A 20,571-nucleotide genomic window follows, 5' to 3' on the forward strand; every position below is an offset into this window, starting at 1 on the left:
GATACTAGATAGGTTTGTGTTCCTATAAGACTTTTGCTCTGGCATGTTAACTTGGAAACCATTTGGTATTTTTAGGTCTTGTTTTAAATACAAGGCAGAACAGTGCTCAGCCTAGGGCTAATTATTCCCCGTAACTGGGCAAGACCCTTCTATGTACTGCATGCATTGCTCTGTGAGTGAGGTTTTTCCATATGTCTTGTGGGCACAGCCATTATCCCCAGCTCTCTTTGAGCTGGGGTCTATTGCTTGTAATACCTTCAGGAGGTCCTTTTCTTGGCCTCAGGCAAGTTCCTCACCATTGTGCACTGATCAGTACTCACCTGAAAACTCAAGCAAGCAAGCATCTTTCCAGATTTCTAGAGTTCTCTTTCTGTGCTGCTCTCTCCTGTTAGGCTGTGCTGCAAATTCTAGCCACTGTGGTTTCACCAGACGCTCAGCTCTTTCTCATGCAACCTAGGGTCCCAGCAAGCTCTTCCTGTGTTCCCCACAGCCATGCTGAGCCTGGAGATTCTCTCAAGGTGGTAAGAGGGAGCAACCATAGAACTCACCTTGTTCATTTCCTCTCACTCAGGGTTCACATCCTTTATTGCCTGTTCTTCATTGCCTGATGTCCAGTGTGTTTAACAACATTTTTTGATATATGTTGCCTCTTTTTTTTTTTTTTTTTTTTACTGTTTCTGGCATGGTTCAAACTTTTAACCATTGTATCCCAGAAAAAAAAAAATTGATGCATTCAAGAAAACTATCTGGTTGGATTCATTTGCCTTCAAAAACTCTGAATCAGAAATTGAGTTGCATATACTTGGTAATTAAAGAATATGAAATATTACAGCTTGCTTTTCACAGATGCAAAAGATTAGGAGACATTAAATTTATGATTCTTTTTGATGAAATAAGACTGTCCACAGACTTCCCTGGTGGTACAGTGGTGAAGAATCCACCTGCCAATGCAGGGGATGCAGGTTCAATCCCTAGTCTGGGAAGATTCAGATGCCTTGGAGCAAGTAAACCCTGTGCACAGTAACTACTGAGCCCGTGCTCCGGAGCCCTGGAGCCTAAACTACTGAGCCCGTGCTCCGGAGCCCTGGAGCCTAACTACTGAGCCCATGCTCCGGAGCCCTGGAGCCCTAACTACTGAGGCCTTGTGCTGCAGCCACTGCGGTCCGTGTGCCCTAGAGCTGGTGCCCCACGAGAGAAACCCCTGCTCACTGCAACTGGAGAAAGTCCGTAAGCAGCAACAAAGACCCACCACAACCAAAACATAAATCAATTTTAAAAATGAATGTTCATTGAAAAGCAGAATTACTGTAATACGATTCACTTTCAATATTTAATTCAATCAAAACAAAGGAGACAGAATTAACCAGATATGTGGAATTGTTCTTGTGCATTTCAGATTGGAATGAACTTACGAACAGACAGCGTACTAATCACATTAAATAAAATATTCCTGATTTTTATCTGTATTGTGTTTATTTGGGATTATTTTTCTATGCTGCATTTAAATATTAGTGAAGTTTATTTAATCATATCATTTCTCCCCTACAAAGTAAAGGCATCATTTCATGAAACTTTTAGTCATAAATCTTCCTTCCTCCCTATCAGCTCATTTCTACTATATTAGAAAATGATCAAAGTAATGGCTTTACATGAAAAATTTGTCGTGTACCTACCATCTTTGTTTTTGCAAATTCCTGTCAGTTCACCGAGAGTTACTGAAAAAGAAAGCAGTGATCTTGCCACTATCGTCCACTTTGACTCATCATAAAGATAAAGCAACTCAAGATATTTCAGTGAAGTGTAACCAGGCTTGTAGAAGATTTTTTGCATCACTAACTTCACAGCATCTGTTCAGTTATGAAAGCTTTAGAGGAATGTAACTTCCCTCTAGTTTTCACTTCCTTTATTTTGTTACATAACTCATTTTCTTCAAATTGGTATGAACTTGAAGGTATTTATTAGACAAGTAAAAACAAAAATGGAAAACAAAGCATATCCGTACAAAAAGAAATAAAGTGAACACACACACTCACACACAAATTATTTAGGACTAAATAACCAATGACTGTTTTAGGCTATGGGGTTCCCAGGTGGTGCAATGGTAAAGACTCTACCTGCCAAGGCAGGAAAGGTAAGAGACAGGAGTTTGATCTCTGGGTTGGGAAGATCCCCTGGTAGGAAATGGCAACCTGTTCCAGTATTTTTGCCTGGAGAATCCCATGGACAGAGGAGCCTGGCAGGCTACAGTCCATGGGGTTGCAAAGAGTTGGATGTGACTGAGTGACTGTGTAGGCACACACAAACACACATGCACACATTGTAGGCTATAAAGATTTTCTTGCATTCTTCCTATCCTGGGTTTACCAGGTTTTCAGGCTTAGGTTCCTGTCTAGGGCCCCTCTGACTATTGCTTTCACTCTCAAGTCTTAGCTATCACACTGGCAGTGAAAAAAACAGAACCACTCAAGAGAGTTGAAAGTTTACCACTGTGTACACTTTACACAGTTAGACATGTACTGTGACTTACCTTCTTAGTCACAAAAACTCTACTTGGAACAGGCAGAAATGCCATCCTGACCACTTCTGATTTTTTTCTGATGCATGAAAATCTTCAGATGAAGGTCTGCACACCTGAGGCGAATATTTGAAAGGGAGTATCAGGTGGAATAAAGGTCTACTTCTATTAAGTTAGTTGTTTGGCCTTTGGCAAATATTTAACTCTCTAGGCTTTAGTTTCAGTTCAGTTCAGTCACTCAGTCGTGTCCGACTCTTTGTGACCCCATGGACTGCAGCACGCCAGGCTTCCCTGTCCATCTCCAACTCCTGGAGCTTACTCAAACTCATGTCCATTGAGTTGATGATGCCATCCAACCACCTCATCCTCCGTCGTCCCCTTCTCCTCCCTTTTTCAATCTTTCCCAGCATCAGGGTCTTTTGAAATGAGTCATCTCTTTGCATCAGGTGGCCAAAGTATTGGAGCTTCAGCTTCAGCATCAGTCCTTCCAATGACTATTCAGGACTGATCTCCTTTAGGATGGACTGATTGGGTCTCCTTTCAGTCCAAGGGACTCTCAAGAGTCTTCTCCAACACCACAGTTCAGAAGCATCAATTCTCCGGCACTAAGCTTTCTTTATAGTCCAATTTTCACATCCATACATGACTACTGGAAAAACCATAGCTTTGACTAGATGAACCTTTGTTGGCAAAGTAATGTCTCTGCTTTTTAATACCCATCTAGGTTGGCCTTAGTTTCCCCACTTGTAAAAACAGGAATATTAGAAGTGAAAAGACTACAGAGTAACACATTTATAATCCTTAATCATACACATTAGGACACTGTTTTCACCTCCTGATATGAACGCAATAGAATGTTTATGTGCTGTGCTCAGTCGTGTCTGACCCTTTGCAGCCCCATGACCTGTAGCCTGCCAGGCTCCTCTGACGATAGAATTTCCCAGGCAAGAATATTGGAGTGGGGGTGCCATTCCCTTCTCCAGGGGATCTTCCCAATTCAGGGATCAAACTCGCATCTCTTATGACTCTTGCATTGGCAGACAGATTCTTTACACTAGCACCACCTGATAAACCCCAATAAAATGTTTATAAAACACCACATAAGTATTTTACCCCAATTCCTGAAAAAAAAAAAAGGACAAACTATTCTAGTCAATCATCTACCCTTAAATAGCAGTTCATGGGAAATATACATGAACTAAACAGGCTGCATGATACTATGAGGATGAAATCAGCCAAATCCAGAATATGGGAAATTCACCTAGACAAATGACCCAATCTCTACCACAAATAATTGTCAAAGAAATACAGGGGAAGAGAGCCTGTTATATATTAAAAGAGACATAAGAAGTAGCATATAAAATATACAGATAGTTTAGATCCTAATTCAAAGAAATGGTGTGAAAAACAATTTTTTTAAGAAAATTAGAAAAATCTGAACACTGGAGAGTAGATGAAATGATAGCTAAGATTTGCTTTCAACTAATTCTAACTGAGCAGGGTGGGATGTGTGAAATGTATTCATGTGGTCTGGGCTGTGGGAAGAGAGAAGGAAGAAAAACAAAACTGGTCTAATACTAATAGTGGTTAAAGCCAGGTGCTGGTTTGCTAGGTTCATTTTACTATTCTCTCTGAAAGTTTTCATAACAGTAAAAATAAACATGACTTTCAAATCCATTAACTTTATGTTTGTTTACCTCATATATCACTAGGCCTTGTTGAAGATATGGAATGCTCTGAACTAAGTACAAAATCCTAAGAAAACAAACAGATGAAAAAAAAGAGTCATTAAAAACCCAATTGAGGGACTTCCCTGGTGGTTCAGTGACAGAGATGCCTCACTTCCAGTGCAGGGGGCCTGGGTTCGATCACTGGTCAGGGAATTAGATTCCACATGCTGCCACCAAGAGTTCACATGTCGCGAATAAAAATCCTGCATGCCACAGCTAAGACCTGGCACAACCAAATAAATAAATACCTTCTTAAAAACCCAATTGAACTAGCTAACAAGTGATAATTCTATATATATTAAGAAAATAAGGCACTGATACCTACACAATTAATACACCTAATTAGCCTCAAGACAGATCAACCCACGGATCATCTTTTTTCACCTAAACTCCATCTATAATACCCCCAAATCCCTGGTCTCATATTAGAAATGGCTTTTTAAAAGGTTCATTAGGTTGCCTTGAAAAGAATTTTTTTAAGTCTTTGGGGCAAAAACCATTTCCTATGCTTAAACACACCTAGCTTGATTCTCCACATTTGACAACTTCAGGATCATACACATATCAGTTGTTAAATAATTTAATTATGGGTGAGTGAGAGAGCGAAAGTCACTCAGTCGTGTCTGACTCCTTGTGGCCCCACGGACTATACCTTGCCAGTCTCCCCGTCCATGGAATTCTCCAGGCAAGAACACTGGAATGTGTAACCGCTCACTTATTCCAGGGGATCTTCCCAACACAGGGATCAAATCCAGGTCTCCTGCATTACAGGCAGATTCTCTACCATCTGAGCCATCAGGAAAGCCAATTTTATTACATATTTATTTATTTACTATATTATATATATAAATAATTTGAAACAAACAATCCACTTACTGTGTGTGTGTTAGTTGCTCAGTTGTGTTCTACTCTGCAACCCCATAGCTTCCCTGGTGGCTCAGACAGTAAAGCGTCTGCCTGCAATGCGGGAGACTGGGGTTCAATCCCTGGGTCTGGAAGATCCCCTGGAGAAGGAAATGGCAACCCACTCCAGTATTCTTGCCCGGGAAATCCCATGGATGGAGCCTGGTAGGCTATAGTCCATGGGGTCACAAAGAGTTGGACACGACTGATCCACTTCACTTCACTGCAACCCCATGGGCTGTGGCCTACCATGGCCTACCTCTGTCCATGGGATTCTCAGGCAAGAATACTGCAGTGGATTGCCATTTCCTTCTCCAGGGGATCTTTCCAACCTAGGGGTTGAACCTGGGTCTCCCACACTGCAGGCAGATTCTTTACCAATGGAACTACCAGAGAATCCCAAATATATACACACACACACATAAATATAAACAATAAATCCAATTACTATAAGATATTAAGATTTATTATAAAACCATAATAATTAAGGGGCTTCCCAGGTAGTTCAGTGGTAAAGAATCTGCAAGAAGATCCAACCAGTCCATTCTAAAGGAGATCAGCCCTGGGATTTCTTTGGAAGGAATGATGCTAAAGCTGAAACTCCAGTACTTGGGCCACCTCATGCGAAGAGTTAACTCATTGGAAAAGACTCTGATGCTGGGAGGGATTGGGGGCAAGAGGAGAAGGGGACGACAGAGGATGAGATGGCTGGATGGCATCACTGACTCGATTGACGTGAGTCTGAGTGAACTCTGGGAGTTTGTGATGGACAGGGAGGCCTGGCGTGCTGCAATTCATGGGGTCACAAAGAGTCAGACAGGACTGAGCGACTGATATGATCTGATCTGATCAATGCAGGAGCAGCAGGAGATGCAGGTTAGACCCTTGAGTCAGGAAGATCCCCTGGAAGAGGAAATGGCAACCCACTCCAGTATTCTTGCCTGGAAAATTCCATGGACAGAGGACCCTGGTGAGCTAGTCCATGGGGTTGCAAGAGTCAGACATGACTGAGCACCAATGCACGTAGTATTAATAATTAAGACAACATAATAATGGTCTCAGTTCAGTTCAGTCGCTCAATCGTGTCCGACTCTTTGCTACCCCATGAATTGCAGCACACCAGGCCTCCCTGTCCATCACAAACTCCCAGAGTTCACTCAGACTCACATCCATCGAGTCAGTGATGTCATCCAGCCATCTCATCCTCTGTTGCCCCCTTCTCCTCCTGCCCCCAATCCCTCCCAGCATCAGAGTCTTTTCCAATGAGTCAGCTCTTCCCATTAGGTGGCCAAAGTACTGGAGTTTCAGCTTTAGCATCATTCCTTCCAAAGAAATCCCAGGGCTGATCTCCTTTAGAATGGACTGGTTGGATCTCCTTGCAGTCCAAGGGACTCTCAAGAGTCATCTCCAACACCACAGTTCAAAAGCATCAATTCTTCAGCACTCAGCTTTCTTCACAGTCCAACTCTCACATCCATACATGACCACAGGAAAAACCATAGCCTTGACTAGACGGACCTTTGTTGGCAAAGTAATGTCTCTGTTTTTCAATATGCTATCTAGGTTGGTCATAACTTTCCTACCAAGGAGTAAGCGTCTTTTAATTTCATGGCTGCAGTCACCATCTGCAGTGATTTTGGAGCCCCCAAAACTAAAGTCTGACACTATTTCCACTGTTTCCCCATCTATTTCCCATGAAGTGATGGGACCAGATGCCATGATCTTCGTTTTCTGAATAATGGTCTAAAGATAGACAAAAATCATAATTAGAATAGAGGCCAGAAAGAAAACTGCATTGTAGGCAGACTTGATGTATGTCAGAGCTGCCAAAGACTATTCAATAAATAGGGCTAGGACAACTGTTATTAGTGCAGGGAAAAATGAAACTATACATCTACCTCAAATCAAACATTAAAAAGAAAAATCAATTCCAGGTACATTAAGGATTGAAATGAAAAACATTCAGAAAAAAAGAATATATTCTTTTACTCTGGAGGTTAGGAAGAATTTCTTAAATAAGACATAAGACAGGGCATTAAAGAATAAATCTTACTTTCATTAAAATTAACTCCTACCCATCAGTAAGGAAAAAACAAATAGCATAACAGAAAGGTGGACAAATATATAACAAAAATTTTATTGATATAGAAATTTAAAAAATACATGAAGATATTCAACTCTCCTTAGTTTTCAGGATAGTGCAATCAACACAACAGTAACATTCCACTCTTATCCCAACAGACTGGAGAAACTCAAGTCTGACAAAACCAGGTTTGGGCAAGGATGTAGAATAAGAATTCTCACACACGCCAGTAGGATTGTAAGTTGGTCCAAGCACTTTAAAATAATATTGGCATTACTAATTAAACTGAACTTATGCATAATCCCATCTAGCAATTCTAGTTGTATTCATCTGCCAGGGTAGCAGTAACAAAAATGCTAGAGACTGGGTGGTTTAAAAACCGATTTATTAAAAAAAAAAAAAAGATGTATTTCCTCATTTTGGAGGCCAGAAGTCCAAAATCACAGTTTGGTTTCTTCCCCCCTCCTCTTCTTGCATTGCAGATGTCTTCTTCCGTGTATTCATTGGCCTTTCTTCTTTGAATGCACATGTCCAGTGTCTCTCTATATGGCCAATCTCATCTTCTTTTTTTAAATTAATTTATTTTAATTGGAGGCTAATTACAATATTGTAGTGGTTTTTGCCATACATTGACATGAATCAGCCATGGGTGTACATGTGTCCCTCATCCTGAACCCCCCTCTCCAATCTCGTCTTCTTAAAAGAACATCAGACTAGACTAGAGCACTCCCCACCAAAGGTCTCATTTTAATTAACTATCTCTTTAAAGACTCTATCTCCAAATGCAGGCAATTCCTGAGATACTTGGAGATGTTGATAATCAGGGCCACAATTAAGAATTTTGGAGAATCCCAATTCAGCTCATAACACCACCTCTAGGAATATCAGCCAGGGAAACTTTTGTATGTGTTTGAGAATGCTGATAGCATTTAGTTCATAACAGTAAACAACATAGCAGATAATTCGAGTGTATTGTCTTTCTAAAGCAAAATACTATATAGTAGTGAAAAGGAAAAGACTATAATTACACACAAGGGCTTCCCAGGTAGCACAATGGTAAAGGATCTGCCTGCCAAATGCAGGAGCTGTGGGTTCGATCCCTGGGTTGGCAAGATCCCCTGGAGGAGGGCATGGCAACCCACTCCAGTATTCTTGCCAGGATAATCCCATGGACAGAGGAGCCTGGTGGGCTACAGTCCATGGGGGCATGAAGAGTCAGACACAACTGAGTGATTGAGTATGCATAGCAACATGCATAAATCTGGATCATTCTTAGAAAGGGTTAAATGGAAAAAAATTCATTACAAAATAATACATGCAAAATAGCTACATTTATAATAAGGTTAAAAAAAGCAAAGATACATTGCATATCTGGGGGATACAGTGGGTAGCCTTATAATAAACTCTAAAGAAAAGCAAAGTAATGAATAACAGACAATTCAGGATAGTGGTTTCCTCTGGGAAGGAAGGAGGGGGAATACATTAAGAAAGAGACATGTGTGTGTTAGTTGTTCAGTCATGCCTGACTCTTTGCAACTCCATGGACTGTAGTCCACCAGGCTCTGCTGTCCATGGAATTCTCCAGGCAATACTGAAGCAGGTAGCCATTCCCTTGTCCAGGGGATCTTCCCAACTCAGGGATCGAACCCACGTTGCCTGCAATGCAGGTGGATTTTTTACCGCTGAGCCACCAGGGAAGCCCATCTATTTGTTAATTAGATGTTCACTGATCATTGGAGGCCAACTTTGGAGACCACTTTGTTACCAACAGAAGCAATACTAACTTTGGCAGCTTTCAAGATCTTTTCTCTCTGCATGGAAATAGTGGACCCAAGCAAATTCAACTCACACACTGGGCGTTTCATTCACCCTGATCAAAACACTTAAAATTACAGCCGGTTTCACACTAAGCTTTTGGGATACTTTAGAACACACTTGCTGATGCATGAAATAAACGGAGATGCAGCCTAGATGCTCGAAGAGATAGTCCCAAGCTATGGGGCCCCGAACCTGAGGTGCCCAGTGTAGTTGCAGGGAGGGGAGCTTGGCAGGTCATCTGCCCCTGTAAAGGCTCCACGTGAAAGACTCTGAAGGCTAAGCATACCAACTCTTGTTGCTCTTTGCTTATTTTTTTTGGTAAAGGTGAAAACCCTTCCAGATTTCCTTCAACTATCAACCCTGGTGCTCTGTGACAACCTAGAGGGGCAAGAGGGTGTGGGATAGGAAGGAGGTTCAAGAGGGTGTGGGGTAGGAAGGAGGTTCAAGAGGGAGGGAGCACCGACCACTGATTCATGTTGATGTATGGCAAAAACCAACACTATATTATAAAGCAATTATCCTCCAATTAAAAAAAAAAAAAACAAAAAAACAGGCACTAATACAATACAGGTCTTTCCTAAAAGTGAACTGGCCTAAAGCAAACTTTGAAAAGTGGGGGAGACCTGTATTATCAACCTGAAAAATAGTTGTCTGGTAACAAAATGAATTTTTCTTTGCACTGACTTATTTTGTGCCTAAAAACGTGTTCTGTTAAACCATTCACAGGGCAGAAATAAAATATATATATATTTACTTGCATACATTTTATATCTATTTGATGAAATGCAGATCTATGTTAAAAATCGGTGGACTGCTAACCTAGAGACACAAACCTAAAATGATTATTAAAATAAGTCTTCCTAAATAAGTAAACAAGGTAAATGATAGCTGTTGCTGTTATTCAGCCACTCAGTCCTGTCCGACTCTGTGCGAGCCCATGGACTGCAGCACGCCAGACCTTCCTATCCATCACCATCTCCCAGAGTTTGCTCAAACTCATGTCCACTGAGTCGGTGATGCCATCTAACCATCTCATCCTCTGTCGTCCCCTTCTCCTCCTGCCTTCAATCTTTCCCAGCATCAGGGTCTTTTCCGATGACTCGGCAATTTAAAAGAATCTCTGTAATTCTCTTACAGAGACTGACAAAATTAGCGTGTTCGCGTGTGGCCGAGCGGGGCGGCCCGGCCAGAGGCGGCGGTTCAGCATCACCAGTCACCAACATCATCAATCATCATCAATCTCGGTTCCGGAGCGGCTGCTGGGCCAGCTGGAAGGTCTGCTTGATTGGTACCAGCCTCTTCTCCGCTCCCATGGCGCCGGACCGGATCGAGGCGAAGCCGTCCGCGCTTGACGACAGCCAGAGAGTGACCACCATCCGCGTCTCAGCAGACGCTCCCAACTCCGGTCAGTCAGCCGCAAACAGCCGACAGCTCGGTTACCGCCAGAGCCTTCAAATACCTCGCGCGAGAAAAGGAAACACCGCGAGACAACCGCGAGAGCAGGGCCGCCTCTTGGCTTCGCGCGTGCGCAGAGGACCGAGCCGGCCTTCTTCCGGTTGCAGGTGGGATGGGTTTCTATGGGTGCGGAGGCGAGGCCGGAAGTGGTGTTGAGTAGGGAACGGGGGGCGAGGTACACTGGCGCTCGGCAGGTTAGGCGGGAGGCTTGCGGCTCTGGGCTGGAGGTAAGAAGGAAGAAAAGCGAGCTCTGGTGGGAGTGGTCCGGATTCGTCTGAAGGGAGACATTGCAGGGTTCGTTGGTGGGAGGCATGTTTCGGTTTTGCCCAGAGGACGGATGGACGTCCACCGGAGATAGGGAGCTGCGATCCTGGATCCGGGGGCGGATGCTCTCTGGTCGGCTGAAGGGGTCAGGCTGGGGTTCGTAGACCTAGTTAGCTCCCTTGAGATCTGGGGGAAACGGGAGTCTCCTGGGAAGAGGATTACATTCTAATCTACTTAAAGCTCATACCTGCAAAGTCCTCCTCTTAAGGCATAATTAACTAATGAGTGCACGATAACAATACAGGAAACAAAGGAGAATATCAGAGGTAGAAGGTAATTTTAAATTATTGGTTATGAGACAAGCAGGCAGTGCCTTCAGGAAAGAATCACGCCTTAGCCATCCCTTTTAAAAATAGAATATTTTTTGACTGACACAAAGTAGAAATAAAACTAGAACCAATACGTATATTTGAAGCCCTTGTCTGCTCCATCCAATTCCATTCTGTTCTTTGTTGACCAAGGTCCCTCCCCTTTAAAGTATCTTTATGTTTTATTTTTTAATTACATGCGTAGTACTGTTTTGCATAGTTTTCACAGTCAGAAATGTGTATATCCTTTGGCAGCTTTCTTAATGTAAGATTTGACAGTGTTGTGTAACTCTAGCTCATTCATTGTTAACATCTGAACAGGTGTGTTCCTTTGTATGAATATACCCACTATCCATTTTCTTGCTTTGTATTCCCAGCGCCTGGCACATTGTAAATCCTTACATGTTAGTTGAATGGATAAATGCTGTGGCATTTGAGCTTAATCATAAAGAATAAATAGGATTTTAAATGACTTAAAGCAAGAGAAGTAGTCCAGGCACAGGGAATACCAGCCAGAATGAAAACACAAGTGTGAAAATGCGGGAGGTATTTCAAGAACTCATGGCAGTCTTAGAGCTTGAAGTGTAGGATTGTGTGGAGATACCAGTTTAAATTACATTATCCTGAAGAGATTGCACTGGTTCATAGCCAGTAGAGGTTTTTGAATTATGAGGAAACTGATCAGAGCTATATTTTTAGAAGATAGTACTAGAGCACTATGGAAGTATGTCTAAGAGGTAAAAATTCATGGTAGGTAATTAAAGACCACACCTGTCAGGCATCATAATAATGATCATTGTGTTAAGCACGTAAGGCAATCATGCAGACCTGCTTAAAACCTTAGAACATTCTCCCAGTCCACTCACAGCACTTTTGTAGACAGTTATTTCATACCTTCTGTCAAGCTTGCAACATTTTCTACTTCAGACTCCCATTTAGTTATTCCCTTGTATCCTCTTTCAGTTAAAAAAGGACTTCCACATGCTTTCTTCCTCACATTTTTCAGGTCTGTACACTAATACACCATGTCTACTATTACTGTAGGTGAATTGTCTGAAGAAAGCGGGTAAGCCCTTTAAGAATACTTTTTGAATACAACAACATACATTGTTGCTCTGACGCACAGCCGAATGGACTCCTAAAGAGGCTTCCCAGGTGGCACTAGTAGTAAAGAACCCTCCTGCAGATGCAAGAGGAAGTGGGTTTGATCACTGGGTAGGGAAGATCCTCTGGAGGAGGGCTTGGCACTTCACTCCAGTATTCATGCCTGGAGAATCCCATGGACAGAGGAGCCTAGCAGGCAGGCTGTAGTCCATGGAGTCGACTGAAGCGTATGTCATTCTATAATCTCTTTGGGGCTTCCCTGGTGGCTCAGACAGTAAAGAATCCGCTTGCAAAGCAGGAGACCCAGGTTCGATGCCTGGGTCGGGAAGATCCCCTGGAGGAGGGAATGACAGCTCACTCCAGAATTCTTGCCTGGAGAATTCCATGGACAGAGGAGCCTGGTGGGCTATAGTCCTTGAGAGTCGCAAAGAGTTGGACAGGACTGAGCTACTAACACTTTCACTTTCAAAGAGGATTGGGTCCAAATGAAAATAGTAAAAATAAAAAAACAGAATGATTTAAAGACAATTGTTTTTGTCCTAAAAGAATTACTCAAAAAAAAAAAAAAAAAAGAATTACTCATACCCATAATAATATAAATGAGAGATGAGTTTTTTAAGTCTTTATTTTCAGGTAGATTTATGTGTTTGGCTTTATAAGAAAAATCTAAATATAGTTTACATTTATGTTTTTATAAGCAATTTATTTTGAAATATAATACTGTGGATCCAATTTTAAATGTCTCACTAATCTATGTCTTACATATCACCAAATTCTTCAAATATAGTTTGGTAACTTATTTTTCACTGACTAATAAAAATAGAATGTCCGTGGTACAGTTTACTATAGGTGTCATTCATTCTCTCATTTAATCTTTCAAATGCATTTATTGAGAACCTACCATGTGACAAACACTGTTCTAGGAACAGGTAGATAAAAAGATTCATTAGTGGAAAGTCACTAACTTGAAACTGTATCCCATGCCTCTATTAATACACCTTGGTATATAAGATGCTTTCAGCTACAAGTATTTGGTTACCTTAACTCTTGAAAGTCTTTTCTAAAGAATGGCTAAACTAGATGCACAGCCGATTAAAGAGCATTATTGCTCTTCTTCTTTATCAAAGAGATCCAGATGGAGTTGCTTTTCCAACAGTTTAGTTCCAGTTTAATATGGTGATGCTTTCCACCATACTTTGCCTCCATTTGGGAGGCATCTGCCAGAAACTCATTACTCCTGCTAACTACCTTGGCAGACAGGACGGAAGACGTACAAAGAAAAGCTTTGCCTCTTTCTCAGAGGAGGGTAAGATATTTTGAACATGTCATCTTTGGGGAAACATCTAAGGAAGATTAAATCAGAAGCATCTACCAGACCCTGAATTCTCTCTCCCATTGGTTGCTAAGTCATGTCTGACTCTTTGTGACCCCATGGACTGTAGCACACCAGGCTTCCCTGTCCTTCAGTATCTCTCTGAGTTTGCTCAACTCATGTCCATTGAGTCAGTGATGCCATCCAACCATCTCATCCTCTCCTGCCCTCTTCTCCTCCTGCCCTCAATCTTTCCCAGCATCAGGGTCTTTTCCAGTGGCTGGCTTGTTAAAAATGAGCATCCTTGTTAAAAATGCATGTTTACAAACAGTGCAGCAGTCAGGTTCCTTAGTGTTTACCCAAAGGAGTGGAAAACTTTTGTACACACAAAAACTGGCAGCCCATGTTTATAGCAGCTTTATTTACAATTGCCAAAAATTGGGAGCAACTAAGTTGTCTTTCAGTAGGTGAATGTATAAATAAACTTAGAACCAAGCAAATATTTTTCAGTGCTAAGAAGACATGAGCTATCAAGTCATGAAACTACATGGAGGACCTTTAAATGCATATGACCAAGTGAAAGAAGCCAACCTGAGAAGTCTATATACATGTAAGTCCAACAGTATGGCATCCTGGAAAAAGCAAAATTGTGAAGCTGAGCTGGTTAAAAAAATCAGTGACTACCAGAGATCAGTGGGGGTAGGAAGGAAGGGAAGGATAAATAGAGGCACAGGGTTTTAGGGCAGTGAAATACTCTCTCTGATGCCATATGGTGGATACATGCCGTTATTCATTTGTATAGGATGTACGACCCCAAGAGTGAGCCTTAGTGTAAGTGATGGACTTTGGGTGATGGCGATGTGTTGGTGTGGCCTTGTCACCTGTAACACGTACCACTCTGGTGGGGGATGTTGGTAATGGGGAAGACTGCATATGTGGGGGCAGGGCTATGTGGGAAAAAATCTCTACCTTTTGCTCAGTTTTGCTGTGAACCTAAAGTTGCCAAGTTTATTACATTTAAAAAAAAAACGTATTATACATGACATACTATAAGTCCCCTTCAAGTTTACTGTTAAATACAATTTAATGAAGTCTTATAGAATACCCTCACCAAGGCCTTCTCCCTCTGGCAGCATCTTTCTTGTTTCAAGGTCAAAACATGATGCCTCTTTAAATCTGGCGTTGTTATTAAAAGATTAGACCGGAATAAATATAGTGGTGACGGACTGATGAAAATTGATGGCATTCAGATCATCTGTCAGCTTCCCTGATGGCTCAGTAGTAAAGAATCCACCTGCCAATTCAGAAGACCTAGGTTCAAACCCTGGGTTCGGAAGATCCCCTGGAAGAGGAAATGGCAACCCACTCCAGTGTTCTTGCCTGGAAAATGCCATGGACAGAGGAACCTGGCAGGCTACAGTCCTGGGATTGCAAAGAGTCAGAGGTGACTGAGCACAGATGGAAGACTTTACCGTTCTTCCATTCCATTCTCACCCCGACCCCCACTCCCCCACACACAAAGTGGCATTACTTAATGGAGAGGTTTTTAAGGAAGTGCTGTATTATGTTGATAAGACCCAAATATCCCAAGTTCAAGAAAGCAGTGCAGTAAGTACTTTCAAAATGGGCACACTCAAAGTGAGCTAAGGAAAAACACTTGGTGGATGAGCTGTGCTCCTCCATGGTCTGCTGTGTTCAGCTTTGGCAGTGTACTCTGCATCTCCTGGTACTGACCCCCAGGTCTTAACATCATTTTTTCTCTCTCCCAGTCTTGGTTGAAGTAGTATGCCTTTTAGAAATGGGCCTAAACCTGTATAACATGGTGGTGAGGAGACCTACAGCTTTTTGCTTCAACATCCATGACCTTGGATTTTTTAAAGATCACTATAGCTGGGAATAGTACTGCTCTGTCTTGTAATGCTTAATGTCATATTTCTGGTCTTATTCCCAGGTCAAGGATGCATTCCAAGAAAGCTCTAAAGATATATCACCAGCTCCAACCGTATAGTTGACCTAGCCATGGAAAACCTCATTGGAACCTTACTAGATCAAAGCATAATTTGCCATCTTAAAAAATATGCTTCCCATCAGAAAGTATCAGGAATAAAAATCTGAGATATATACCCACCACTTCAAGGAAGTTCCAGTGTCAGCCAGCAGTTTAGCAGATCAGCTAGTTTTTTTGATCATCAAGCAGACGTAGTCAAGCTACCAACACAACAGAAGAAAATGTCTCTGTATCAGTATTTTTCATGTTATGTGTGGGACCCATTTGGTAGGTCATGAAATCAATTTGTGAGTCATGATGAACATTTTTAAAAACAAAATAAAATTTGAAATATCAGAGTGCTTTGCATAAATCCTTTGCCAGAATCGTGCACCTTGCAGGGAATGCTAAGGTCAGTTTCAATATGTGAAAAGATATTTGATGGAGGGGATATGATGAATATAGTGTCCATTGATTGCTTAAGAAACGATTTTTCAGTTATTTGTTCATTGATAAACAAAACGGCTGATATGCAGTCTAGTTGTATATTATAACTTGCAACTGGATATAAAGTCTGAGATGTTCAACTGAGATTCAGTTGCAAATTGAATGTTTTGGAAAGATGTTATCTAGGCTATAAATATGTATACGCACATATACATATATATTTGAGTTAGTGGCAATTGTAACATTCAAAATTGCTTTTAAAATGGATCGTTTCTTTTTTAAAAGAAAGAGGAATAATAAAGCAAAATACGCAAAAGCATGCTCAAGTTCTGCCTCTGGATCTGGAAGTGTGACCAGTGACAATTATGAGAAAAATATTGACTCTAATCTGCAAACATCAACTGCATTTGAACCAGATTTCAAAAAGAAAAAAGTTAGTGTAAGACGTTATAATGAAGATTATTTAAAATATGGTTTTATCAAATGTGAAAAACCCTTTGAAATTGACAGACCTCAGTGTGTTATTTGTAATAATATTCTTGCAAATGAAAGCTTAAAACCTTCCAAATTAAAAAGGCACTTAGAAACACAGCATGCTGAACTTACTGATAAGCCTCTTGAATATTTTCAAAGGAAGAAAAAAGACGTAAAGTCACCAACACCATTTCTTAGCTATTCTGCTGTCAGTGAGAAAGCCTTATTGTCATCGTACTTAGTTGCATATCGGGTGGCAAAAGAGAAAATGGCTTACACAGCTGCAGAAAAAATTATTCTTCCAGCATGCTTGGATATAGTGCGTACAATTTTTGATGATAAATCTGCAGATAAATTAAAAACTATTCCTAACGATAACACGATAGCTCTTCGAATTTGTACAATTGCCGAGCATTTAGAGGCCACGCTTACTGCTCGATTACAGTCAGGAATAGACTTTGCAGTTCAGTTTGATGAAAGCACTGATACTGGAAGCTGCACAGCACTTTTAGTCTATGTGAGATACACGTGGCAAGGTGACTTCATGGAGGATTTTTTGTGTTGTTTAAACTTAACCTCATGCCTGAGTGAATTAGATATTTTCACAGAATTGGAAAAGTGCATTGTTGGTCACTATAACTTAGACTGGAAAAACTGCAAAGGAATCACAAGTGACGGAACAGCATATGTAACTGGGAAACAGAGCAGAGTAATTAAAAAGTTGCTCGAGGTGACTAGTGCCACGTGGAATCACTGTTTTATACATCGTGACGTGTTAGTGTCCAGAGAGATCCCACAGAATCTCATGGAAGTATTGAAAAATGCAGTGAAAGTTGTTAATTTTATTAAAGGAAGCTCACTCAACAGCCGACTGCTTGAAACCTTCTGTTCAGAGATTGGAGCTAACTGTACCCACTTACTGTATCATACCAAAGTCCGCTGGTTATCTCAAGGGAAAATATTAAGCAGGGTTTATGAACTCAGGAATGAGATCCATGTTTTTCTCACTGAAAAGAGATCTCATTTGGCAACTATTTTTGAGGATAATATTTGGGTAATGAAACTGGCATATTTAACAGATATTTTTGGCATCCTTAATGAACTCAGTTTAAAACTACAGGGGAAAAACAATGATGTATTCCAACAGATGGAACGGATCCAAGGATTCCGAAAGACATTATCATTGTGGCAAGCGAGACTGAAAAGCAAGCGTCCTAGCTACTACATGTTTCCAAGGTTTTTGCAGCACATCGAAGAGAATGTTATTAATGAGAACATTTTGGAGGAAATAAAACTAGAGATACTGTTGCATCTCACGTCTCTCTTTCAAACCTTTAACCATTTCTTCCCAGAAGAGAAATTCGAAACACTAAGACAAAATTGTTGGGTAAAAGATCCATTTGCTTTTCAAAACCCAGAATCGATAACTGAGTTAGACCTGGTGCCTGAAGAAGAGAATGAATTATTGCAGCTCAGTTCTTCAATCACATTGAAGAATGATTATGAAGCATTAAGTTTATCAGCATTTTGGATTAAGATGAAGATTTTCCTTTGCTAAGTCGAAAGAGCATCCTGCTACTATTACCATTCACAACAACTAGTTTGTGTGAACTGGGATTTTCGGTCTTAACCCAGTTAAAAACAAAGGAAGGGAATGGATTCAGTGGTGCAGCAGAAGTGCGGGTAGCACTCTCCTCCTGTGTTCCAGACTGGAACGAGCTCATGCGCAGGCAGGACACTCCCCACCTTAAATCAGTCTGACCTGGTTTTTGTTGGCGTTTCATATTTTGTAATCCTTCCTGTGTTGTATTTAAATGTTAATATAGCAGTGTATGTGGTAACATATTTTATTTTTGTTAAATTTAAATACTAATAAAATAATTTTATGTCCATTGAACAGAAATTAATGAATTTTGATTAGCGGTCATGCCCTGTTGTAGAGGCATTTGGGATATGAAATGAAGAAAACAAAAGGTCATTCTCTAGTGGAGCTTTAGTTCTGGCAAGGAGGGAAAGATGATAAATGTAATAAATACAACCTTTATAATATTTAGCAGGTAATAAGTGCTGTAGGAACGCGCTTCCCCAGTGGCTCAATGGTAAAAAATCCCCCTGCAATGTAGGAGACGAGAGACATGGGTTCAATCCCTGGGTCAGGAAGATGCCCTGGAGGAGGGCATGGCAACTGATTGCAGTATTCTTGCCTAGAGAATTACATGGACAGAGGAAGCTGATGGGCTACAGTCCCTGGGGTCACAAAGTTGGAACACGAACTGAACACACATGCAACGCAACAAGTGCTATAGGAAGTAATAAGAGAGGAGGTCAGGGAAGTATTTGAGGACCAAATCATGAAGGACTGTGGACCGTTCCAGGGCCTCTGGGCTTTGCCAGTGACGTGGAGAGCAATTGAAGGGCTCTGTGCAGGAGAGACGTGGTACGAATTTGGTTTTCAGAAACTCCTTCTGACTTCTGTTTTGAGAATAGATTGAATTTAAAGGTTGCCTCTTTAAAGAAGTCCTTCCTAATCACCTTAGTTTGGGTACATCCTTTATTATTCTTCCATTTCTTTGCTTTCTTGGTGGTATGTAATTTCTAATATTTGTATTTATTTGGTTACTGGTTCTGTCAGTCTGCCACCTGGAATGCATGCTCCATAGGAGCAGAAATTGTGTCCCATCTTGCATGATACATAGCAAGTGGATATTTCATTTACATTTGCTGAGGCACAAACGAATCTGTGATACCTATCACTTGTAACCTGAAGTCATATTCCCTGGAATAGTTAATCAATGTATGGCAAATTTCTTTGCCCTTTTTTATATTTAAATATCTGATTTGGGGGGACTTACCTGGTGATCCAGCGGTTAAGACTTTGCCTTCCAGTGCAGGGAGTTCAGGTTCAACCCCTGGTCAGGGGACTAAACTTGTGGTTCAGTCGGTAAAGAATCCGCCTGCAATGTGGGAGACCTGGATTCGATCCCTGGGTTGGGAAGATCCCCTGGAGAAGGGAAAGGCTACCCACTCCAGTACTCTGGCCTGGAGAATTCCATGCGCTGTATAGTCCATGGGGTTGTAGAGAGTCAGACACAACTGAGTGACTTTCACTTCACTTCAGGGGATTAAGGTCCCAAATGCCACGAGGTGTGACCAAAATTTTTTTTAAAGTCTGATCTTTGTCAGATTATAAGTGTCCCCAAACAGCACTGATTGATATTGCTTCCTCACATCGTTGCTGAAAATTAAGCAACTTAATTGCTTAACGTGTCTTCCTCAAACTGCTTTCAGCTTCTGCCTCTCGTATTTCCCGACCGCCCTCCCCAGCTGTTTCTTTGGGCGTGGTCTTTCTCTAAAATCACAGGTTAGCAGTTTCTTTCCATCAGCCTTTCCTAGCATTATTGTAATCTTTGGGGATTTTTTTAGATTTTTCTACTCTGTTAACAAAGTAATAGACTTATCCCCCTTTTGGGTGCTTTCAGCTGGAAGACAACTCTCCATGGATAGCTCACATTTCTGCATAATCTGAATCCTCTGAATGAAAGTATTTGGATTTAAATTAAGAATATGCATGTAAGGGAACATTTCAGGATGGTGAGACTAGAAACATCCTTCTTTCCAAGGAACATCCCTGGGAAGTAAAGGTCAAGTCTTCTTACTTCCCTGGAGACATTTGCTTGCCTTCCAAGAGTAATGAGTAATCTCTCTGTGGGGAAGGGTAGGAAGATGTACCAGTAGCCCCTTAAAACCCATCTCCTGTGGTGCAAGCGCTGCGTCAAGAGCTGACACCTGTGGGAACTGAAGCATAGGCAGTGAACCCACAATGCTCATCTGGTTCCCTTTTTTTTTTTCTTGCTATAAGTAATAAGTTGTATCTCTGATCCAAAGGTCTTGTATCTTTATGGCCAACATATGTCACTTCTGTAGTTGACGGGGTCACAAAGAGCCAGACACAGCTTAGCGACTGAATAACAACGGCACTTCTACAAAATCCCTTTTACCGTGTGTGACACCATACAGGTTTCAGGGACTAAGACTTGGCCGTCTTTGGTGGGAACCATTGTTCAGCCTATCACAGTCCACCCCCAGTGCTCACAGACTCTTCCACGTCCCA

The 20,571-nt window shown here is 41.4% G+C and overlaps 1 non-coding gene across 1 annotated transcript; it reads left to right on the plus strand.

The window, feature by feature from the left end:
• The first annotated feature begins 10,609 nt into the window (after window positions 1-10,609).
• On the plus strand, window positions 10,610-15,896 carry LOC109560686 (uncharacterized). Its single transcript, XR_011567279.1, has 3 exons — window positions 10,610-10,731; window positions 14,063-14,162; window positions 15,504-15,896. It is a non-coding gene; the product is annotated as an uncharacterized protein (transcript).
• The last annotated feature ends 4,675 nt before the right edge of the window (window positions 15,897-20,571 follow it).

The sequence above is a fragment of the Bos indicus genome, chromosome 6 (genome assembly GCF_029378745.1).
Source record: "Bos indicus isolate NIAB-ARS_2022 breed Sahiwal x Tharparkar chromosome 6, NIAB-ARS_B.indTharparkar_mat_pri_1.0, whole genome shotgun sequence".
In the NCBI taxonomy this organism is placed as follows: domain Eukaryota; kingdom Metazoa; phylum Chordata; class Mammalia; order Artiodactyla; family Bovidae; genus Bos; species Bos indicus.